At 38.1% G+C, this 25,965-nt stretch overlaps 1 protein-coding gene across 1 annotated transcript in view; it reads left to right on the top strand.

Moving 5' to 3' along the window:
* Nucleotides 1-3,580: 3,580 nt before the first annotated feature.
* Nucleotides 3,581-25,965, top strand: part of LOC122787159 (versican core protein-like) — a 2,083,348-nt gene continuing 2,060,963 nt past the window's right edge. The window contains exon 1 of the mRNA XM_044053735.1: nt 3,581-4,107. The gene's annotated coding sequence lies outside the window, so the exon portion shown is untranslated. The remainder of the gene's footprint in view (nt 4,108-25,965) is intronic.

The raw sequence follows: 25,965 nt of genomic DNA, 5'->3' as shown, positions 1-25,965 counted from the left end.
ATTGACGAGCTAATGCAAGAGATAATGAGGAAAAGACAAAGGGGCTACTTTAGACCCCTCCTTAATACTGGGAATAGGATGGGTAGAATTAGTAGCCAGGATACCAACATGAATGTCAATATGTTCTTAGGGGAGGATTTCCCTGTCAACCAGAACAGGAGTTGCACCTAGCTAATAGCCAGGATTTTTCTAAAGCCCTGATTATAACTTATAGTGAAGATTGTAAAAGTCAGACATGGATATTTAAGAAAAATTGGTCCATCTTGTCAGAAGACCCTTGTGTTAGGAACCATGTAGGCGAAAGACCCACTATAGTGTACCGGAAGGGAATGACCTTCAAGGACTTATTAAAGTATACAAGGCAAGAAGATTTTAATGGCACACATGGTACGACTAAATGTGGATCATGCACTTGGTGCCACAAAATAAAGATAGGAGACAGGTTTATTGTACGAAACAAAACATATCAAATAAAAGGGAAATATAATTGTAAATCAAAAGCAGTGGCATATATTGCTATTTGTGATGCATGCTCAGTATTCTATATTGGCAAAACGGAAAGGCAGTTTTGCCAGAGAATTTATGAGCATGAATATGCCATTAGAAAGAACAATTCAAATAATGCTTTGGCTAAACATGTTAGTGACCAAGTAGGACATTAATTCAAGTTCATGGTCATCGATCAAGTTTGTATTGATAAAACTATAAAAACTACTACCACTATAAAAGGCTCACTTACTGTGTCCAAAGCAAAAATTCCAACAACAAACGAATAGGAAGACACAGAAACAGCTGATATATCCAGTTCAAAACTTTTACTGCAGTGCAACAAAACACAAGCGCTTTCACCAAACAGGCATCATCAGGTGTATTACAAAAGCACTAACATACACACACCCCTATTTATACATCAGAAGTCACATGATGCAAATTCAAATTTAAAACCACAGATTTAAAAACACAAAGCATAAAAAAGACATACAAATTTAATATAAAAAACAACATCATCAGACATAAATAATACATGCTAAAACTATGCCTTAATACTAACTACCTTCTTAGGGGTCTCTTCTTTAATTTAGGTACTAATGGAACTGATTTGTTAAGCCCATGTCCCACATCAGCCCTGAACCTCACTATCCATGAGGATTCTAAATCCTCAGTCTTTGCACGTATGTCACCTTGCCTCACATTCTCATAAACCCTAGCAATAACTAAAAATTTAAAACTATGACTGGAGTCAGTACTCAATACATGCTTTGCCAATGCACTAACCACATTACCTTTATTAATATGGTATATGTGTTCAATTATGCGCTCTCTAAAGGGACGGTCAGTCTTACCTATGTAAAACTTTTTACATGCAGTGCAGTAAGCCAAATAAACAATATGTGAGGTATCACATGTAGCTGCTATTGTAAAATTATAACATCTACCTTGGTCAGGATGTTCAAATTTGCAACTGCTGTCAATATATGCACACCAGTTGCAATGACCATATGGTTTAGTTCCAACTATATGAGAATTCCTACTTGCATCCTTGGGATAACACAACCTACTTCTCAGTGACCTACTGTTTTTATATAAAAAACACGACATTTCAGGTATGTGCCTAGAGATATCATTATCAGTTCTAAGAATACCCAAGTGTTTTTTAATGATATCCTTATAACTATCTACATCACTAGTATAAGTAACTTTAAACCTCAAACCTGTGTTATATTTGCTTCCCCGCCTCCTAACAAACTCTCTATCACCTGTAGAAAAATATGGTCTGGTTTCATTCATCCTTTTATCAAAAATCTTAACTGCATTGTTTTGAATAAGATATTCCTCATAACCTCTCTCCTTCAAGTTCATCTTCACATTAGCAACTTCACCAATAAAATCACTATCCCTAGCATTTAACCTTGAGGCTCTATAAAACTGGTTAGAAGCCACACTTCTAAATACATAGGGAGGATGAAGACTGTCCCTATGTAATAAATGATTCACATGAAAGTCTTTCCTATGCAACTTATTGTAAATAACACCAGTTTCATCCTTAATAGCAGAAACATCCAAGAAATCCACCATTAATTCTGAAGAATGAGATGTAAACTTCAAATAACAGGTACTATTATTCACATATTCCATAAAGGCAGCAAATGTATCAAGGTCTCCCCTCCACAAAATAAATAACACAATTCTGTATAAAGTACTATGTTGTTGAAAAACAGTAGTAACAGTACTATATGTAATAATGACACCATAACTTTAAAACAGGACCATGTGGTGTTGAAGAAAGCAGGAGCATAACCAATCAAATGCAAGTAGGAAGTAAAGAGGAAATGTGTTCAAAACTATTTCTGATGAAGTTTAACACTGTTTTAAATGAAAGCACTCTTGTTTTATTGTTTTTATGCTATTAAAGTGTTCTAATTTTGAAAGTTTGGTGGCTTTTATTGGATACTTTGAGAACAGTTGTTTTGGGTCCAGGCACCATCTTTCGTTTGGTGTATTTGGTTTGTTTTTGTGGATTTTGGTGTTTCAGGCTTGTATTGTATTAACTTACATTTAATTTCTCTATAAGCTGGCTAAAAACTCTGCAAATATTAAATCATTGTCAATTTTTAACCAATGTTTTCATATTAAGTCTAGTTTGTTACACTAGAATGTTTGTATTATTTTTGAACAATGTGAAAAATTGTGTTCTTGAAATGTTTTGTAATACTTTGCATTTTTTTCTCCCCGGGCCTTTGCTGAAAGTAGGCAACTACCCAGTCGGACTTTCCCGGTAGTCAAATGTCAATAATTATAAATAAATAAAAAGAGTATTGAAGCAAAACCTGTTAACTTTTTAGAAAATGTCCTTGATTTGGGGCCTTTGCTCTCCATTAATATTATTAATTCCCTTTTGCTTTGTCCAGAACTGTTGAGTAAACAAATTGAAAGGTATGCATATTCCTGAGATGAGTAATTGTTCGCATCACCACATTTGCGTTGCTGCTTATGCTTATGTATTTTTCCACTTAATCTTTTGTCAAAAGGAAACGTGAACGAGCACCGCTTTCCCGACGTTGTGAAACAGGATACAAAGCAAATACAATGACGCAAGGCAAATAGTCCATTAATTGGAACACTAATATTAGACACTTAATATAATTTAAGCAGTTCGACATTATTACACCTGTTATTTTTGTGCCGTGGCGTGTGTTAACATATAACAAAATGGAAAATTAAGATATTGCTAACAATTACTTTATTAGGTTTACAGGGGAGGAAAAAAATCTATGCTCGCCACAAGCTGTATGATGAAATCCTTGGGGATCACATGGGTCCCACATTTATCATAAACAATACAAATTAATTTCAAAGGAAAGCCTATGATTACAAAAAAACCTACCTATGCTAGCATTGCAAGGAAATTAATTCCAGAGATAAAGCAACACTATAATACATGCTTCTATTAAAATCAACTGGGAAAACTTGGGTTCTCTATTGCAGCAGCACCCATTCATATAATCTTTAGTGGGCATTAATGGGGGGACTGATAGCACTGAGCGGCGCATGCGCTTGCTTCAAAGCGTTCCTTTTGGACCTAAAACAATCAGATATATCGAACCTCTCATCAGTTGCAAATGGTCCTCGGAAGCGTGTCTTCCCGGCGAGAGGAGTGGATGGTAATGAAGATGCAAAGGACAGCAGGGAGGTGACTGGGGCTCCCCACAAAGCGCCTGAGCTCAGCTTTGGATGAGGCAGGGCTGGGGAGTGCTGTGAGCTGCCTGCCTCGGTGCCCTTTTGTTTGCCCGCATTAGGCGGCTTCTGGTGGCAACAGTAGCAGCAGGGGCAAGGATGCTCTTGGATTCGCTCCGTGCTATATCTGGATACACACAACAAAACCCACTGTAGGAATCTTCATTTCTCTGGAAATGAACTAAAAAGTCTTCTTTTGTTGAGATGTGAGCAAGGCTTGAAAGAATTTTGTTCGCGTTTGTATTATTCCCAAGTATTGTATTCAGCACTGTTTTCCCCTAGAACAGAAAGCTACTGAAGTCTTCACTGGGATCACCTTTGCACACTCTTTGTGTTCCGATAGACTTTAAAAAGTGGCAGGATTTCGGAAAGGTAAGGGTGTTTCCTGTGGCTTACCTACCTGCAGTGTTATGTTTCTCATTCTCAGTGCTCTCTGCCTACAGGATTTCCCCCTTTCCTTTATTTTTAAAAATTGGATTAGCAAGACGGAGAGTTGTGGAAAGCTCCCTGAGGGTAGCAGACAAAGAAAAAGTGCTGTTTTTCTTGTTTTATTAGTTTTATACCTCCTGAAATTTGCTGTGTGTAGATCATTTTTATTTATAATCCAGACATTACTTAAAATGCGTTTACTGGTTTTCCTAAAATGAAACTTTGTGTAGATAAATGTCTCGTCTATAATAAAATCAGTGCTACTGTTATAAGTGCATTCCCACTGTCAAATGAAAAAGTTGTATTTATTATTTAATTCCTTGAGGCTGTGGTTTTGAAGTGTCTCCGGATTTGGTGACAGTTCTCCAAGCACACGTGCACTGAAAAGGTGGTGATGACAATGGTGTGTGTGCACGCGCACCAGTTTTGTGTGTGTGTGTGTGTGTGTGTGTGTGTGTGTGTGTGTGTGTGTGTAGGGAGAGTATCTGACACGTTACCTCGGGAGTCAGCATTTAAAAGGAGGTGAGTAAATATGTACATCGATTTACCGATAGTGTTAGAAAATATAGACTGCATGGAAAAGACGTACACAAAGCAAATCATCCTGATTAATGTCAAATGAAAAAAATAAATACAACTGCTAACTCTCTATTGTTAAAATGGACCTGACCGAGGTGTTACAAATGACTGTTTTGAAACTGTCAAGAAATTTTATCGGAGAGAAGCAACAAACCGCTTCCATAATTACCACATAAGGATCCAAGATGCATGCAAAGAGTTTTGACCTTTGTGAGCCATGCACTGGAATTCAGTATCTCAGTTGTCCCTTGCCATCTTCTATAAACGGTCCTTTTAAGGAAGGTAACTGACCTTACAATCATAAAGCTAGACTTTGGCTTTGATTAGAGGACAGGCATGGAAACAGTAGCTTCCCTCTCATGCAAGGTCTGTCTGTAAAAGCCGGTACCATTTAATTCCAAACCCTAGCATGAGCTAGACTGGCTCTGCTGGCACTGAGTGAAGGTTTACTGGATGCTAAAGCTTTGTCTCCTGTCTACATCTTGATGCATGCCCCATTTTTCTTTTCTGTTTTGAGAGTTAGAGCCAAAATAATGCCTTGATATTGATTACTAACTTCAGAAAACAACTTTGCTTTCCTAGTTTGCAAGTCGAAATCTATAAAGTGAGTAAGAACTTTAATCGGAGTAAAAGACCAATAAGCATACTGATATAAAGGTTAATTTATTTTGGTGTGTGTTGAGAATGTTTTTTATACCTAACAATATTTGTGGGTGTATAACTCTTTCATCTGTATTCATATTGTAAAGAAAATTTAACATTTTCCAAGTGTCAAGAGTATAGAAAAAACTGTATGTGTGTGTGCAGTCGGCTGTTACTCAGCAAAGCTGCAAGAGAAAGGGATGGAGAGCTTTGTCAGTGCGTACTGCCTAGGATTTCTCAGATTTGTTGGTTGCTTATTTGTGTGTTAGGCTGTTTGTGATGTGTCTACCATTCCCCTTCGTATAACACCCTGCACACAGACAAGACATACACTTTCAGTAGCTCTTCAGTGTGTATTAACAGCTGTTTTTCAGGAGTCTGATTTTGTGTTGCAGATTGCTTCTTGTCCTTGTGACTGCACAGCGGGGAGCTGCAAATAGTAAATCATGTTTCCCAGCAAAGTTAAGAGTGACTGTTTACCAGCTCATAATGGATACTGTAGAATTCCCCCTTATTTTTCTGAGCTGTTTGATCCATTCCATTTGAAACAGCTCTGATTTTAGTTGAGGCATTGTGATTGCTTTCGATTTTTGTTTAAATTATACCTGCAAATTTTCAGGTGAGAAGACAAGCTGTGGTTAGCCATGCAGAAGTATCGGAAGTGGAGTGCACTGTCTATGGAACTGCATGCCAGGAAACAAACCAGCTGGAAGGAATAAGCACTTGAGAACAACTTAGTGTTTCCAATCAATAGCAATATTATATCACCTTCTGGTAGAGGGGATGGATCTTTTCCAGGCTTGCTGTCGGCTGCTTTGCTGATCGATATGCTTGTTTTTCTGTCTCGTTGAGTAAAAGTGATCCACAGCTAATTGCTGTCATTCCTAGAGTAACATTGGGATTTGCTATAACTGTCGCTATTACAAAGGGCACTTCAGCTGACAGCAAAAAATATTTTTCCATAATACCAGTGTTTCTGCAGTGGTGAGGTACATATACAGCTCTCCAAGGGAATGTGACACTGGACTTTAGTGAACTCTTAGAGGAAGTATTCTTGTACATAATCCCTAGTCATTCAGAATTCATAGAATGACCACATCCTGACAGGTAGTGTTATAGAAAACAGCCAGCCTCCATATTACCAGCCACTAGAATGTTACTTGTCAGGCTTCCTTTAGGTAGGAAAATATATATACTCAGAACAATATAGAGCAAGAAAAAAAATCCTTACTCCTCCTAGTAGAATCACCTTAGCTAACACTTTTTATCTTTTACTCTATCCTCTATGGCTGACCTGTTTTGCTTAACAGCCAGACCTCTCTTTAATCACAACTGGAGGAATGCTATAATAAGATGGTTAGATTCTCAGCTAACCTGTCACATGAAGCTCATCATTGATAAGATAGGTAGACTCTCAGCTAACCTGCCACATGAAGCTCATCATTGGTAAGATAGGTAGACTCTCAGCTAACCTGCCACATGAAGCTCATCATTGGTAAGATAGCTAGATTCTCAGCTAACCTGCCACATGAAGCTCATCATTGATAAGATAGGTAGACTCTCAGCTAACCTGTCACATGAAGCTCATCATTGATAAGATAGGTAGACTCTCAGCTAACCTGTCACATGAAGCTCATCATTGCTCAGCATTATGTGCTCTCAGTGGTTAGAACTTCCATATTAAGTAGCCTATGCCCCATCTCTTCTAATCCATAAAATTAACCCCTCTACCTGCTCTTCTTTCTCCTCAGTACTTCATCACTATCTCCCAAATCACCTTCTGTACTCTCAAGACAAAAACCTGCTTAAAATCTATAAACCACGAAAATAGTATGGGGCAAAATTTACACTCCCACTGCATATCTAAACTATGGAACTGTACCCTAAATTCAATCAAAACTGTATCTAGCCTCTGTGTATTTATGTCCCCTCTCAAAGAATTTCTCATTAACTCATGCATATGTGTATGCACCTCATCTGTACAATCTATATTAATAAATACTTTACAGCTTTACTAACCTTACCTCTCATCATAGTATCTGCCCTTTTGCCCTTCCCCTACTCCAAGGGTGGACTTGTATCTTTTTATTTTTAGACTATACTTCTAATACTTTTGTATATACTGTTCGTCACATTTAATTATTTTTTATCTTTACATCACTGGTGTTTCCTCATGCTTTATTGTATCCTATGTTTTCCACTATCAAACTGTATGTATGTATGTATGTATGCTTTTTTTCCATTACATTTGCACTAGTGTTCTATTTGATGATGGTTAACTCTCTGGAACTTTTATCACCAAGCCTCTGCTGAAAATGTATATTTATTATCTGGCCAGACTTTCCTGGTAAACAAATGTCAAATAAATAAATAAACAAGAGGGCACACAGTTTGTTTGGCCTCAGGAACTACTAAAACCTTTTCTGGACAGACCTGTTGTATAATTTTAATTTATTTTTATGAATTGAGTAATTGAATTTGTCATCATTAATCCTTTCCAGCCATGACCTGGGTGACAAGACAACATAAATGGACAGATCAGAGTAACCAGTTAACCAACATGTTTTAGGAAGAAACCAGAGTGCCTGGAGAAAATCTATATAGACACAAGGGGGGCATACAAACTGAAAACTAGTGATTAGAGGTCATGGATGAACTTTAGACCCTGGAGCTCTGAGATAGAGGGGCAGATTCTTAAATAATCCCAGTAAAAAATAACTTTTTCAGTATAAAGCTTATTTGTATATAGGAATTACACAAGAGTAAGTAACTTACACCAACATACCTTTCAACTGTACAGATTTTCACAGAATGTCCAGATTTCAGACCTGTTCCTCATAGAATGTTTGGTTTTCTGGCAAGTCACTGGGATGATCTAAGGACTGAAGTCACTAAATAATGACATACATTTGAGTTTCAGACTTCAAAACCTTCAGAAAATGTATGTTAAAACAAACTCTGTTATTCTAACAACTTTATAAGTTTATAAGAGTGATATGTAAAATATGTCCCTATTTTTGGGCCTTTGTCCCCATTTTGTTGGGTTTTGTCCAGATTTCTTGCACCAAGAGGTTGAGAGGTATGACTGAGAATAAGCCCTTGAACTCTCACCCAGAGATCTGAAACACTGTCCTGTCCATCACAGAGCATAGTTTTGCTTTGGAAACTGCACCAGTATAAATTTATCACTTCTGACTATTCCCCAGAAAGGGATAAACTAGCACTGTGTATGCCTGCAAACATTGTAAAATATACTTTTAACACCTGCGTTATGTTCAGTTTTTTTTATACCTGTCTATCCTTTTGTTTCTATGACAGTGACCAGCTACGGGATTCTCAACTTATGTTGATTATTATTTCTGTAGATCATTAATCTGAAAACATGTGCTCCCCACTTCAGTACAAAACATGTAGTTAGCGGGATAATGAACAATTAATCTTACTACAGTGTGTACAAGAATAACTGTAATCTGTACGTGAAGGTTAATCATTGCCCTTCAAAAGATGTGCAAGGTGTGCATCTGTACCTGAGTGTGTGTATACACACACACTCCAAGCATTGCTGGTTAGTATGGATGACTTTGGTGCCTGTGACTGCCAACGCATGCCCCTCTAGAATCATAAGTATTAAAAAAGGCATCCTGCTCTGTGCTACTGCCTGTGTATGCATGTGGACCACACAATGTAAATGTCTTAATTTTTGTATTGTATTCCATACTATTAGATGTAACAATATCATAAACAATGCTTGCACATTCAAGTAAACAGGCTGACACAGACATGCTGGAATGTATTAAAGGCAAGGGGCTTCTTTTACACTTGAACTTTAAACTGTTGTTGAGCACACGAGACAAGTTGCATACTTTAGGGTTACCACCTGTCCCACTTTGTGAGGGATAGTCCCTCTTTGGGCAGTTGTGTCCTGCAAAAAAAATTGTAAAAATCGCAAATGTCCTGAGATTTTAGGGCAAAATTATTTCCTATATTACATGTAATAGTTACATAAAACAGTTATTCTGTATCTGAAACACCTACATGTTATAAGAAACAGAATAAGCAAATAAAATGATAAAAGAATAAGCTTTTATTTAGGTAAAAAAGTGAAGTTATGTCCTTTGTACCGGCTATGGGTATGTTTCAGCCTGCAAAATCTGATGTTTGTACCAAAAATGTCCCACTTTGGGCATCTGAAAAGGTGGCAACCCTAGCATACTTCAATCAAGACACACAAATTTCATTTGTTCATTGAGTTCTTTCTTCAGTTATTGTAATTCACAGACTATAATTAAAGTACATTAAAGGACTCTGCAGTCCTTCAACTCTTAAGGTTCCCATTATTGCCAGATTAACACCTTTGTTTTAGCTTCTGATATTCCATTACCAATGTCCAAGATTAAGTCTCAAAATGATTCTTAGTACCAGGCAGATATCTATCTTGGCCAGTTAGCAAATAAACAGAGGAAAATGGACAAAACAACGTACTTTTCTGATAAGTGAAATGTCGTCAAATGCTCAAATTTAGTAGCTATATCGGGTTCCTATTATAACCTCTAACTTTTAAAAGTTCAAATGTCACATGGTCGGCATCATGTGATCGAACTTTTACAAGTCGAAAGTTAAAACAAATTGCTCCGTACAGCACACAATGGGAAGATTTACCTTTTCTGCACTGAAGTGTGATCATGGAGTTGGTATATTTAAGTAGTGGGGGTTTGGGGTACAGGGGGGCTTCTCCCCCCTGCTCAGAGCATTTAGGTAAGTTTTTCTTTATTATATATTTGATGTTTCAAACTTCGCTCATATGGTGTTGCTCATATGAGGTTCGAAGTTTTGAAACTTGGAGTATGTAATATAAACCCGCTATATCACATAGAAATGGTTTTGATTCTGCCGCTGTCCATTTGTCTTAAAAGGGAGCTACAACCAGTCAGTCAATAATCTGGCATATTTCTGTCAACCAAAATGATTAACATATGGCATGATTGATTAATTCAACTATTGCCGCATTTTAAGCTATTTATCAGTAAAGTATTGCTTGCGAGTAATGTACTTGCTCTCCTTTTAAGGTCAGGTTTTCAACAAAACATTAAAACAGGCAGATTCAGTTCTGCCTACACAGATGCAGTTTCAGAGATCAGTAATGTCAGAATCAGGATAGATTTATTTTGGAAGTAGAGTTGTAACCATTACACCATAATATCAGGTAGCATCTAATTTGCCACTGTTTTCGAACACCTGGGAACATCTCGTTTTACAACTAGAATAAAGGAAAGTTATCGTTAAGGATGTCTGGTCAATCATGCCCCCGTCAATCATTTTGGCAAAGGTCTAATGTGCACTCGGATCTGTACTTCTAACAGCCACACGGTCTTTTATGCACAACATTTGTTCCAGTCTTTTGGGATCATTGCCATAAAATACCAGAGTTAGAGTTTGGGGCCCCCAGGTAGAGTAGCAGCATGAGGGCCCCTAACATCTTAAGAAGCTGAAGGATTATAAGCAGGGCTCAGGTGTCCTACCACAGGACTAATATAGTGAAAGGAGCCATAACAAAATAAGAGTTGCCATGTAGCCCAGCTTTATGAAATGCCTTCACAGCAGAAGACAGATTAGACAAATAATGCAAGATTCACTTTCCCTTGCAACAAATGCTAAACTTCAAGCCAAATAGTTTATTACACAAAAATATAACAATCATGGATACACAGTTACTCAGACTACACCACATTTAGTGTGCAGGAGCAGAGAGTTTGCTGAATCATCTTAGAAAACAATAGTTTTACCTCATTCTCTAGTAAATCTCTATAGCTTCTCACCCCTGTAAGAGTTGATATAGGAAAGGCAGCTTGGGGATAATAAGAAAATGGGGTTCCTGGCATAACATTCCCTCATAAAATGAGTTGTGTTGGGGGTAGGACTTGACATGCTGACACGTTTTCAGTTAAGAAAGGTTATACAGAAAAAAAATTCTTTGAGAAACAAGATCAATGGAAAAGCTGATTCTGAGTGCAGGTTAGTAGATCAAGTAGCACGGGGCATTAATATTTTACGAGCTGTTGCCACACGCTAACTTTATGCAAGCAATGCACTTTAGCTGTAGGGTTTATCCAAAGCAATTGATATTCTAATTTTGTTCCACGAGCAAAGCACACAGGACATCACCACGGTCAGTGAGTATTACAGGCAGGAAAAGAAAGAAGGAAATGTTAGTCTTCCTTCCTAGGGGATTTTATTTGCTTCTTTTACCATATCTGTCTGTCCGTCTATGTGTGTTTGTGTGTATGCATGTTAATCAGTCATTCCCATGCCACAAAAATGCAACTGTTAATGGGTCTTTTTAAAACCGAGACCTGCCTCTGTTTCCTGTTTTAGAACTGCAGTGTTTCTATAGCCATTCAACTGAATGCTCTAACAGTTTTCAGGAGAGCAACATTTTTATGCTGCACATAGTCTTGTTTATCCTTCCTGTATTAATTTTATAACATGATTTGCACTTAAATTCCATAGGTGATTTCATTTAGGGAGATGTGAACGTTTAAGAGTTATTATAAAGTAGTGATTGCCCAAAGAACAAGATATATTCAATCTGACAATCTGCAGCCCTCTTCCAAGCTGGTATCACTTTAAAGTACAGTACAGTTCCACTGTAAATATGCATATGGACATGCACTCGTTTGTAGAAGCAGTAGTTTTAGGAGTAATATATAGAAACGTGTATTTTTTCAGAGGGTGGCAAAATACCACAGATTGTAATACAGATTACACACCTAAAGGCACCATCCCCATAAGATAAGTATGGATAATTTTTAGATTTCCAAAGACAGGTTGCCAACCATTTTTTCCTTTTAACAGTGGGATAGACTTCTAAGAAATCACATTTTTTTTTCAATGTGTGTTTTTTGTGCTTGCTAATAGAGTGCATGTGGTCTGAGCATATGAGTGTGTGTGACTGTGCATATGTGTATGAGTACACACACTTGTATGTGTTTGTGCATGCATGTATGTGTATTCACTAGTGCATTAAGTGACATAACTGCACAGTGGGTAATAAAACGGTATGCTTATATGGTTCATTTACTTCAATAATCATGTAATACCATATTGCTGAGAGAATCCTTGTGTCTTTCTTGTCCTTTGATAATACTGTATGATACATCTTAAGAGAGCACTTTACAGGATTACCCAAAACCATTCTTTGCACTTATAACTGTGACTTCTCTGTTAATTGCCCTTGCAGCAGTTGCCCTGGATAATTCCCCATGCTTGCTGTCTGTGGAAGAAACACCTAATTATTGCATAGTCTTTCTGCATGCTGTCTGAATGAATGAATGACTGAATAAAACAAAATGAGCATTGTAGCTTATATTCTGCTGTGTTGCTGTGCAGAAATATATGATGGTGCGCAAAAAGGCCCAACAAAGTGGTAGCAGTTACTCTAGGGGGGGTCCCAAAAAGGAGAGGACTTGCCTGAATGTTTTTGACCTTTGAGGGTATTTAGGGACATTACCTAGCACAAAAATACGCACTCTGGTATAAGGGGTGCCAACTGTATCACAGCAAATAAAAAGCAAAACTGACAAACTCTGAAATAATTGATAAAATAATTAAAGTGGTTGTGCTGTTTATTATTTCATCCAAATGGTCCTGTTATGTATAATCATCTTAAGTAAAATAGTTCATTCCTTGCATTTCTTTAGAAAAGGAAGTCAAGTTTTACTATACTTTCTCTTTGTTACTAACTTTTAAAGGTAGCTCTGAATGGCATACAGTTTCGATGGGACTGTTTTATATATTCTAGAATATGGAATTTGAATAGTACACAAAAGATGTGTGATAATTAAAGGATTTTTTTCTAGCTCAATTTCTCTAAATATTTAGAACCCTTAAGATAATGTCAGGGATGGTTCTCATTCGTAAGTCAGGACATGGTTTCTTACTTTATTCATTTGTCAGGCAGATAAATAAACTATATAATACAAACGTTGGGCAATGAGGACATTGTTTCTCATGTGCTTATTTTTTCCCCAAATATTTAGGACTTTAAGGCAGTGACATGAATGGTCCTCATTTCTAAGTTAGAGTATAGTTTCTTAATTTATTCATTTGTTAGCTGCATAAATTAACTAGTCCTCAAGCCTCTTTCATTCAGGGCCCAGTCCATGAGGGCAAGGGTAAATACAAACCCATGCAAACTCAAGCCAGTTAGTATCCATGTGTTCAGGAATGAACCTTAAAGTCTGTACCTCTAAGGCTGAGGTCTTACTTCTGCCACCGAGTCACTGTGCGGAAATTAGTACTACCTCATGATGTAGTACAGGAATGCTCTTCTCAGTACCCACAATGCATCCTGAATTACCTCCTCCTGAAGTTTGATATGGGGGTTACTTGCATTAGTAACATTTTAAGTGTACTTGGAAATTCTTTTATATCCAGTTTGGCTTTTCAAGTGTGTGAAGTCATCTTTATATTTGAAACATATGTACAGTTGTAGCAATCTAATGATTCAGAGGGAGAGGTCTAATCTCTTTTAATAGTGATCCAGGGCTGATCAACAGACTTTGTTTCAGGTGTCTTAGTGGGTGTGTGTGGGGGGGGGTGGGTTAGACCTCAGGTCTTCATGCCTTTCCTGGGAGAAGGAGAAGGAATGTTCTCACAACTGATGTTTCCCTCAGGGTTGCACTGTGGACTTCTACAAAGTGAATATCAAATTCTACCCCCACTATATTGGGGTATGTGGAAGAATGTAGATGCTGTAGACCAAGCACCTCTGGTGATCCTTTTAGCTGTGAATTAAACGGGGCAGTTATAAATAATTATCCTCAACTTCTGCATGATGGTGGCCATCCAAGTCATCTCAGATTGCTGTCACCAGGTGCAAATGAATACACTCTGGCTAAAGGCAGGGGATGAATGCCCAAAGTCACGAAAGTGATGTGGACAGTCAAAAAATAACATTAAAATATGTTCACATAATTTGAGAAATGATGAAATGTTTTACAGTTTGCCCCTTTTCATTTTTATTAGAAAATAGACTGGATTGACCCAACATAGTCAATTTGTGAAGTTCTTTTTAACTGGCATACTGAATGAAAATGCCCTTCAATAGTAGATACATCAGCAATGAGCAATGTGCAATAAGTTTTCATGGTGGTTTTACTGCAAATAAGAACGGATTTACCATTCAGATACTGGCTTTGTGTGACTGCTGTAAAAGGGTGACTGCAAGATTAAATGTTTTATTTAAAAATTCATTAAGATGATCTCATCCAAAACTGTTTTCTGTATAACTTTTAACTTGATATTTCTAGATACATTGCATGCCTAATAAAGCAGGGACAAAAAGCTTAGTGCATAAATATATGCAGGAATTTAAGATATTAACATTACCTTCACACCTAATTTGATGAGAGCAATGTAGAAACAACATGCTTACTAATGGTGCCAGCTATACCACAAGACTCAAATATATTTAATTTGCATCAATAACTGAGCTAGACCTTAATCATTTTATCTAAATGTCCATCGTCTCATAGTGACAGTGTCTACATGGTCTGTAAGTCAAATGGGATGCTAGTCAGACAGACGAAACTAAACCAGCGAGTAGAAATATTTTTGTTTTACATCATTCCTTTCTATTACTGAGCAGAAGCTCAAGATGGGCAGTTTCCTGACTTTACATTTAGTATTGAAATGCTGCTCAGCATAGAATTTCATAGGGTCTTTGACAATCTGCTGAAACAGAATGCATCAAAGCATAAATAAACTGAGCCTATAACATCACACACAGACACAAGGAATGCACAGCAGAATATCTTAATTTTTCTTTCTTTGTGTGTGAATGGGGGTGGGGTGGAGGGGGTGGATGCATTCACTACATCACACAGAAACACATACTTTCATATGTGCATGCACACGCACACACACACACACTTTATAATTTTCAGAATTTCTTTATTTTCTTTCTGTGTGTGGGATGCAATTTCCCATTATTCTTTGTATAGGAGTACCTCCCCTGGACTTGATGTAATTTAACTGAAATCACTCTCATTCAGTAAATAGCACAGAAGGGCAGTTGCACTGCAGGGCTGCTTTACTGATTGCCCGTTTACAACTCCCTGAAGACCCTACTTACAAGCACAGCCTGCTGAAGTTAAAGTCCCCAGTTGTTAGTTTCCACAGGAAATGTCTGCGGGTGCAGTTTCTAAGTGAGCACCATTGATTCCTTTCCTTCAGATGATTCCTCCCTCCTTTGAGGTTGTGCATCCGTGGACTTGTTATATGTAAGTTTTGGGTTGTGCAAGGGTTGTTCCCATATGGGCAGTACAGGAGTTCTTGTCTCCCCACCCCCATCTTGTAAAAAATGCTCACGTTTAATTTTTTATGGGATTGATTTGTCAAATTAGTCTGCTGTGTGAGTTGTTTCCTCTAGTTTTTGTAACTCAAGAACTCATAGTGAAGTATCCTGCAGATCATCACTTATTTTCAGCTTAATTCTGGTTTTATTATTTTTCTTTTTTTCCTAATTTTGTGATCGTGTGTGTGTGTGTGTGTGTGTGCACGCGCGCGCACATTTGCTTTACTTCCTAGTTTGCTGTGTAGTTTGTTTTTATTGCAGTAAAGGGCTGAATATATGATGTGTGAATGCTTTCTTGCTTGCAAGGTGTCTGTCATTTCCTCACAACTATACAACCATGGAGCAATGGGGTGTGGAATTACTACAGAAATGTTAGTTTTTATAGATTTCTTAGCGAGAGTGGCTTTCATTGTTATTGATTCTATGAAAGCAATTTCAATAAAAGTGGCTTTGATTAAATGATATGCATCCTAGCTCCGTTAACTGCCAGTCCCACAAATTATTATTATATGACAGCCCAAACTCAGAGCAAAGTATAATTTTCTGAGTTTTGCTGGACATCATCAGATGACCCATTAAGCCATGAATATGTCTTTGTGATGAGCAGAGCATGATTCTGGCTGAAAATGTTGTCTTTTGATAGCAAAACTGTCTCCGCCTTTTCATGCCTGCAGTTCTGTTGTTTAAATATTGAGAATGTGGTCATTCATCCTGGTACAACTGTATTCCATTTGACTGAAACACAAGAGCAACCTAATGTTTTCACAGTACAGACAAAGGCAAAGGAATGAGTTAACAGAAGGAGCAAAAAATGACACAAATCACTTGCTTCTTAAAACAGAAATGTATCTTAAAAAAAGTCCTGGCTTAAAATGCATCAGAGGGTTTTTATAGTTTTGCTGTATGCTACCAACTCATCATAAATTTGCAGTCAGTGATTTGCAAACAATGCAGTATGGTAGTTTGGTAAGCCCACTGGTATACTGAAACTCCTTTTACCAGAAAGATCTATGAGCAGAAGAACAGAAAAGGGGGTGCTGCAAAATTCAGAAACAGTTCTTCCACGTTTGAAGACCAGTACAGTATGTGATACATTATACTGACTTCTTAATGAAGTAAATGACATTAAATTAGCTCACTATATTAATGAGTTGCACAAATAAGTAAGAGCAGCCATGCAGAAGGAGACCACTGACCTTTCCTTGAAGCATGACAACAGTAGACTATCATGTTTGTACAACCAGTTGGTGAGACTTCACTCACTCCATTGTCTTGTTATCTTTCAGAACTGCTGGTTACTCCCACTTTTCAGTTCTTGAAGTCAGATCTTTAGCCAGCATACCCTATAATGAATTAAATATTCCATTCAGCTGGGTTCCTTTTACAACTGCATGAATTTTGAAGAATGCCTCTTGGTTTCCTTTCCTTTATACTTGTAATTTTAGTTTCATAGATTAGTACTAGGCTAACTGCCCTTTTTAAGCCTAACCAATTTCCCCATGTAAGAATCAAACCTTGCACCTTATATTTGTAAGGTAAACACCTTAACCATTATACCAACTTCCCATAAATGTGTATGGAATACACAGTATTCGAACCTAGGACCATGTGTACAGAAGTCCTAAACTTAAAGTTCTTTCCACAAAATGTAAATATAAGTTGGCTCCATTCAGTTTAGAAAGTCTGTTGTATTTGCTGCCTTCTTACATGTCAGGGCATCATAACTTTCTGTGTACTACCACTGAAAAGAATGGTGTATCAGTACAGACAATATTTTTGATCAAACTCACACAGTTTAAGAGGCCAGAAACTACAACCTTGTCTTTATTTTCCACCAAACGTTTTAAGGTAAGCTACTTGTTCACTGGTTTAGGGCACATTGCTAAGTTTGTGCCTTTGTAGTTTGTTCCAGCTAGTCTGTCACAGGTTGCTTGAAACTCCATTTATCTCAAGTGCTCTGGATGAGGCTTGTACCAGGAACTGCTGGGCCTAATGAAGATACTTAAAGTTTGCCACATAATGATTAGCAGATTTAAAGCACTGGTTAAATTTACAAATGCCTTGAAAGTGTTTACTGTGGGGATATAAATATGCTACAGTAGTTTGCAGGTTTCTGCCACACACCTGTAATTATAAGTATATTAATTGTTTATTTTTTTTCATGAGTATATATATGCATGCATACATATGTGAATGCAAGAGGGGGAGTTATAAAACACTGTGGGATGGGAATGAAAAAAAAAACTGAAGCAAATACCGAAATTCAGTTGTCTTTTGTTAAATTGTTCAGATTTTATGATAAAACGTTGGCAAAAGAGAATCGTAATTAAAAAAGTGTGTCTGTATATATTTATTTATAAATGTGTATATATGTGTGTGTGTGTTTATATATATATATATATATATATATATATATATATATATAGACAGTGGACACCCCTGATAAAATGCCAGGTTTTTCTGATGTAAAAAAAATGAGACCCCAATAAATTATTTCAAAACTTTTCCCGCCTTAATGTGACCTATAACCTGTACAATTCAATTGAAAAACAAACAAATCTGTTAGGGGAAAAATATAAAAATAAAAAAGTACAATACACTAGTTGCATAAGTGTGCACACCATTAAACTAAGACTTTGTTGTGTGTGCACACCCTTAAACTAATACCTGGTTGAAGCACCTTTTGATTTAATTACAGCATTCAGTCTTCTGCACACCTGCCATCAATTAAAGAGACTCTGATTAACCCCAAATAAAGTTCAGCTGTCCTAGTAGGATTTTCCTGACATTTACTCAGTTGCCTGCTACAGCAAAAGCCATGGTTCACAGAGAGCTTACAAAGGATCAAAGGGATCTCATTGTCGAAAGGTATCAGTCAGGAGAAGGGTGCACAAAATTTCCACAGCATTGGATATATCATGGAACACAGTGAAGACGGTCATCAAAAAGTGGAGAAAATATGGGACAACAGTGACTTGGCAAAGAACTGGATGTCCCTCCAAAATTGATGAAAAGACAAGATGAAAACTGGTCAGGGAGGCTGCCAAGAGACCTACTGCAATACTGAAGGAGCTTGCATGAATTTCTGGCAGGTACTGGCTGTGTACTACATGTGATGAGACCTACTGCAATACTGAAGGAGCTTGCATGAATTTCTGGCAAGTACTGGCTGTGTAGTACATGTGATGACAATCTCCCATATGTCTGGACTATGGGGTAGGGTTGCAAGATGGAAGCCTTTTCTTACACAGAAAAACATTCAGTCCTGGCTAAAATTTGCAAAACAATACATCAAGTCCCCCAAAAGCATGTGGGAAAATGTGTTATAGTGCGATGAGACCAAGGTTAAACTTTTTGGCCACAATTCCAAAAGGTATGTTTAGCGCAAAAACAACACTTTGCATCACCAAAAGAACACCATCCCCACAGTGAAGCATGGTGGTGGCAGTATCATGCTTTGGGGTTGCTTTTCTTCAGCTGGAACTGGGGTTTTAATCAAGATGGAGGGAATTATGAACTGTTTCAAATACCAGTCACTTTTGGCCTAAAACCTTCAGGCATCAGCTAGAATGTTGAAGATGAAGAGGAATTTCACCTTTCAACACAACAATGACCCTAAGCATACATCCAAATCAACAAAATAATGGCTTCACCAGAAGAAAGTTTAAGTTTTGGAATGGCCCAGCCAGAGCCCAGACCTAAATCCAATAGAAAATATGTGGGGTGACCTGAAGAGGGCTGTGCACAAGAGATGCCCTTGCAATCTAACAGATTTGGAGCACTTTTGCAAGGAAGAGTGGGCAAATATTGCCAAGTCAAGATGTGCATTGCTAATAGACTCCTACCTAAGAAGACTGAATGCTGTAATTAAATCAAAATGTGCTTTAACAAAGAATTAGTGTAAGGGTGTGCACACACAACAAAGTATTAGTTTAAGGGTGTGCACACTTTTGCAACCAGTGTATTGTACCAATATAGATTTGTTTGTTTTTTCAATTGAATTGTACAGGTTATAGGTCACATTAAAGGTGGGAAAAGTTTTGAAATGATTTATTGTGTTCTCATTTTTTTATATCACAAAAACCTGGCATTTTAACAGGGGGTGTGTAAACATTTTATATCCACTGTGTGTGTGTGTGTGTGTGTGTGTGTGTGTGTGTGTGTGTGTGTGTGTGTGTGTCTGTGTGTGTGTGTCTGTGTGTGTGTGTGTGTGTGTGTATATATATATATATATATATATATATATATATATATATAGATTCACTTTAAAAGCTCAAAATACTGAAATATCGAAATTCAGTATTTCAAGCCCATAAAGTAGAATCCTGAGAAGAGCGAAAACTCAGAAGCGCAAAATTCAAAACCTTGAATACAGGAGATTTTGAATTTTGCACTTCTGAAGTTTTGCTATGGAAATGGATTCTGTTAAGTGTGTGTGTTAAGGGTTTTGGGTAGAGGCTGTGGTGTGTGTCAATGTGTTTTGTTGCTGTGATGTGTGTGTGCGAGGAGAATGTAGCTTGTGTGGTGGTGGTTTGTGTGTGTTTGTATGTAGTGCGACCTCGGAGTGAGAATATTTAAGTAGGGAGTGTGTGGGGGGTGCAGGGGGGGTTGTGCCCCTACTTTTATGTAGTAGAGAGTTTGTGTGTGGGGAGGAAGGCGTGTGTGTGTGGAGTAGAAGCATGAAATTCAAAATCTCTGGTGAGCGAGATTTTGAATTTCGAGGTTCTGAGTTTTCGCGGGTTTCAATTTTCGACTTTATAACTTCAAAATACTGAATTTCGACATTTCAGTATTTCGAGGATATAAAGTGAATCCATATATATATATATATATATATATATATATATATATATATATATATACATGCATATACATGCGCACACACATACATATCTCCATAGGACAAGCTTGCCACCGACAGATTGTTTGTTTTAAATAACATTTTATATCTGGTCTTCATTTCTTCAGTCCCCCCCCCTTTGTCATTTTTATAATTTCTGCCATTCTGTTCATCTTTATTGTTAATGTGTCAAAAGGAAGACTTGCTTTCTACAAATTCCCTTTGATGGTCAGTTTGCTTTGTCCATTTTTAGTGTACATGAAAAAGTAATCTTCACAAATACTCAGGAGTCTAACTGATCAAGTCTTGACTGAGGCCATCCCCTACACTACACATTTAAAATATATTTTTTTTTTTGCAGGAAAGCAACCCTCCCCCAGAAACCCTTGCTGTCGCATCTTTAAATATACTAACATCACAATTTCACAGCAATGGAGAAAAGGATAGATTCCCCATCCCATCTTAATCAAGAAGCACACGACATATTTGAACAATATTTTGGCAGGAATACAACCCCCCTGCACCTCTCATATAGGTGATATGCCCCTGCACCACTGTATGTGTAAAAAACTAACAGTGTGATTGCACAACAGTTGGGGAAGGGCAAATTCCATTTCCCACCTTCATTGTGATCCCACTACCCAGGTTTCAGTGAGTAGTGATCTGATGACACAGAACTTTGATAACGTGTATTTGGCCACCTGAATTGAACCCACAGTTTTGGTATTGTCACCATGTCATCTGTTCATAGCTTTCAAGTGTGACGGAGCATGGAGTTGGTCACTCATTCTGGGTCTTGAAACCCGCAGTGCTACCTACCCTGCCCAATAAAATTTAGAACCACAAATTTATAGCATCTGTGATATTTTAAAATCTACAAACAGTAATCTGTATTATTCCACTTTATCTCACATGTTTTTTACTTACATGCTCACATTTGATAATATGTCATATAGGGTTTACTTCACTTAACCTAAAACTCATTTGACTGACACCCATTTGACCGACACCCAATTGACCTAAATTTCATTTGACTGACAACTCATTTGACTAACTCCCATTTCACCAACAACTTACAATGCTGAATTTCAACGTACTAAATCTTAAATCATAGACAAGCACACTTAGAACACCAATAACTAACCCTTTCCAGAACTTAAAAACTACTTACTAACCCTCTTAACAGAAATGGGACAATGTGCAACCAAACTAGGTGGGGGGGAGCTATGCCCCCCCCCCGATTATATATACTAACTCCAGGATTGCACTACAGTGGAGAAAAGGGGATGTACCTTTAACTTGCCTTATTGTACTCTACACGCTGCCACTACTGCTGGGAACACACAAAACATTTGCCAAATTACTTCAGATACTTCCCATAAAAATGTAAATAGAAAAACCCACATTTAGAAACACTACAACACTACTTTCTACATCACTGTCGGAATTCTAACAGTCAGCACTGTAAGTTACAGTAATTCCTTTTATCACAAGCAAGTCACAGGTGAAGGAAAACCCATAACTCTATGTCTTACATGTCAGTGAAATGGCAGTCAGTCAAATGAGTTTTAGGTCAAATGAAATTTAGGTCAGTTGGGTGTCGGTCAAATAGGTGTCTGTCAAATTAGTTTTAGGTCAAGTGAAGTAGACCCGTCATATATTATACCAACTTATCACACATTTTGGCAAAGAATGATAGAGGTATGCATCTCTTTCTTTCTGCTTTTCTACATAAAAACTCGATTTCTTCTTTGTTTGCGTCTCCTCTGACTTAGATTTCTGGTTGGTTTTTCCTTTTTGGCATTACCAGTAGCACCTTGGAAGACTGTTTCCCCATTCCTGTCAGTATGTGCTCTCTGCTGTTACACAAGTAATGGCTGATTGTATTTATTTCTGATCTTCTCTTATCGCTCTGGGTTTATTTTTTTTTTATCTTCCTCATTGTTGGGACTTCATAATACAGTAATCTAGTTCCTCTGAATCTGCTTTCTTAAAATCTAGAGCCTTTGTCTTCGTATTAGTGTCCTGTGCTTTCCATTTTTGTCAAACCACACAAAGTGTCAGTCACTTTAACCATTAGTACTGCAAACTGCATTACCAATAATTCTATTTTTTCTTAGCGCAGGCTTTGTTTCTGCACTATCTTGGAAATGCTGCTTTGCCACCTACCTGAGAAAGGCCCCTTTCAGAGTCTACTGGGTAACCCTGCTCTCTGATAGTTATACAGATGACTAGAATCTCAAACAGATTTAAGTAGCTAAAATATTCAATATGTAGCACCCCACTTTCCTTGTCACTCCATTTGTGTCTGTGTTATGAACCCTGGAAACTGCCGATGTGGTGCACATTATTTATTGACATTTGGTGACCGGGAAAGTGCTATTGGGTCAGGAACCCATTTTCAGTGGAGGCCTGGGGAGAAACACTCCAGTAGTACAAGAACAGGCAAACAGAGATATACATTAATAAGTTAAAAATACATTATCATATGTGTCCAGCAAGGATACAGACAAAAAAGTATACAATATTGCTAAAAAAAAGATTTACATCTATTAATTATCATGAGATTTAACATACAAGTAAAACTCAGCTTGTAGTATATTATACAGTATTTGTCAGGAAAGAATCTGATTAGTTTTGTCTGGAAATTGCAGGCACAGAAACTGAGGAATAGAGTATGCAGACTATTTAAGTGTTGGATATCAGGGAGAGCAAAAGATACTAGAATTAGTAAAGATGTGAGGGCAAAGAATTAGGAGAAGGAGGGGATTAAGTAAGAAGGTGGGATATGATGTGTTAGAGAAAGATTATAGTACGACACTTGTGTATAAAAAAAATGGCATATCTGGGGGAGATGTGTGTGATGAAGGACAGGGAGAAGTTTGGGTTGTAGTTTTGGAAAGATGGACTATAGACTAGTTGCCAAGTGATGGTTTAAATATTTGAGTGGAGTTTTGGAAAGATAGGGTAAAGAATAGTTTCCAGGTGATAGTTTAAAGGACAGATGTGAAGGGGAAGGGGGGTCTGGGAGACAGATTAAGTATCATAGTTTATGCTTAGGAGCATGGACAGATATCTGAGTTGAGATAATGGTTTTTCAGATTGTGTCTGAAGGACATGCTCAGTATACTTTTGCAACAGCTCCATTCTAGGCCTGTCTTTAAGTGAAAATCTCTGATTTTCATCCCATTGTTTTGCTTCTTTTATGTCTCACACATCAGTGGGTTCAGTATCACCCCCACATATGTATGCCCCCCTTTTAACAACTTCTTTTGGTATTCATCTGTGACAAACAGATTCTGTCTTGTAACTCGTCTAGTGCAGATACAGATTCTTAGTTTTAGCACTTAAATTTGCTTATTCGTGCTCAGCACTTGCTCAGAACTTGTAAGCACTAAATAAGCTACTAATTACTGTAGCACTCAACCTTCCTCATTACCTAGAGGAAAACAGTTTTTGTACTTACTTTTCTCATTTGCTTAGAGAAAAACAGCTTTTGTACTCACTTTCCTCACTTATCTAGAGGAAAATAATTTTTTTATTCAGGCATGTCCAAGGGTCAGCTCCCAGTATTCTCTCCTGTCTATCTTATGAATCTGGGCATCTTGAGGCAATGTAGAAATTGCCTCATGTACACAGGCAACAACCTGTGAGAGATGCACTTATCTAGCCAAACTGGAGGTAAAGCTCTCTCCAACCAAGACTGAACTTAACAGTCATGAGGAGAAGGTAAACATTTGCACCACACCACACTCATCACAGTCTCACTAAATCTACACCACCAAAATCCACATCTAGAAACACCAAAACATTTGCGGAGGCTCTCAATAATAATCTGTCTAAGCAACAGAAACCTCCAAAGCAGAAACGCAAGCAACCTCCATCCCCCAAACACAACCCAAATGACACATAGCCACAGACTCAGTGTGCTACTCAACCACAGTCAATAAGGCAAAACAACATATCCAACACACTAGTCATAGGTGACTCTATAGTCAGGCACACTGATGTCCCACTCACCAGGCTAAACAAGGAGAAGGTTACTGTCAGCTGCCTGTTGGGTGCCAGGATCCGCCACATAACCCACACACTCAGGTCACTCCACAACAAATACAAATATGACACTGTCATTGTCCATGTTGGTGTGAATGACCTGAGATGTACCTCCTTGGACTACATGAAGAGAGACATGGAAGAGCTCTCCGATCTTGTAGCCCAGGCAGGTATGACCCTAGCCCTGAGTAGCATCCTACCATCACCCAGAAAGATACCTCAGTACAAGGACAAAATGATTGACTTCAACAACTGGCTAAGCTTCTGGTGTCATTCTAAGGGGATCCAATATCTGTCTGCCTGGGATGACATAGTCGACAGACCACAATGCTTTGCCAGAGATGGCCTGCACCTGTCACCCCTGGGATTTCGGATACTGGCTAAGGCTCTTGCCGCCCCTATAGTGCTTTTTTTAGGCAAGGTTCAAATGACAAATTCACCACCATAACAAGAACAGGCAAGCGAAAACTGAGGATAATCCTACTCAATGCTAGAAGTCTAAATCTCAAAATGCACTCACTGGAGGCACTCCTTAAAACAGAGAACATCGATATCTGTGCAGTGACCGAGACCTGGTTCAAGGCTCCAGAGAGCACCCTTGCTCTACAAGGCTATAACTCATACCACACTTTTTGGCCGTGTAACCTGGACCAAAACACCAAAGGTGGAGGTGTGTCTATATTCATTAAGGATATCAACACCTTCGGGCTAGTTGCTCAGCATAATGCATCCGAGGTTATCTAAGTGCAACTTACTCTGGGCAAAACTGCAATCCAAATTGTAGCTTGCTACAGATCCCCCACCATGCCCCAGGATTCCCACTCCTCTTTTCTTGATGTACTGGAAAATATTAGGGTTCAACCAAACACCCTAGTAATGGGCAACTTCAACTACCCCACCATTAACTGGGAAAACTACTCATGTACCAACTCCTTAGCTCAACGCTTTCTGGAATTCATAAACTCCAGTGCCCTGGATCAACTTATCCACACCCCCACTGGGGGCAGCAATATCCTAGATCTAGTCATTACCAACATGAGTGACCGGTGTTCCACACCTGAAGTCAACTCCTCTTTGGTCCAATTCGACCATAAGATAATCACCATTGTTATCCACATCCCACCCCCACCCCCCATTAAGGAAACCATGGTAAAAAATTTCTCCAAAGCCAACTTCATACCTCTTAAGACAAACGTGGTGAACTTCATGACACTCATGCAGATGGACAATACAGTTACAACTGCTGAATCCTACACAAATGCACTCTATAAGCACTTACACGATTGCATGGATTGTGCTATCCCAAACAGAACCAAGATGCTATCCTCCAAAA

The sequence above is a fragment of the Protopterus annectens genome, chromosome 13.part0 (genome assembly GCF_019279795.1).
Source record: "Protopterus annectens isolate FY-2018-M chromosome 13.part0, PAN1.0, whole genome shotgun sequence".
Lineage (NCBI taxonomy): Eukaryota > Metazoa > Chordata > Ceratodontiformes > Protopteridae > Protopterus > Protopterus annectens.
The sequence above is the reverse complement of the archived record's forward strand: the minus strand, read 5'-3'. Positions and strand labels throughout refer to the sequence as shown.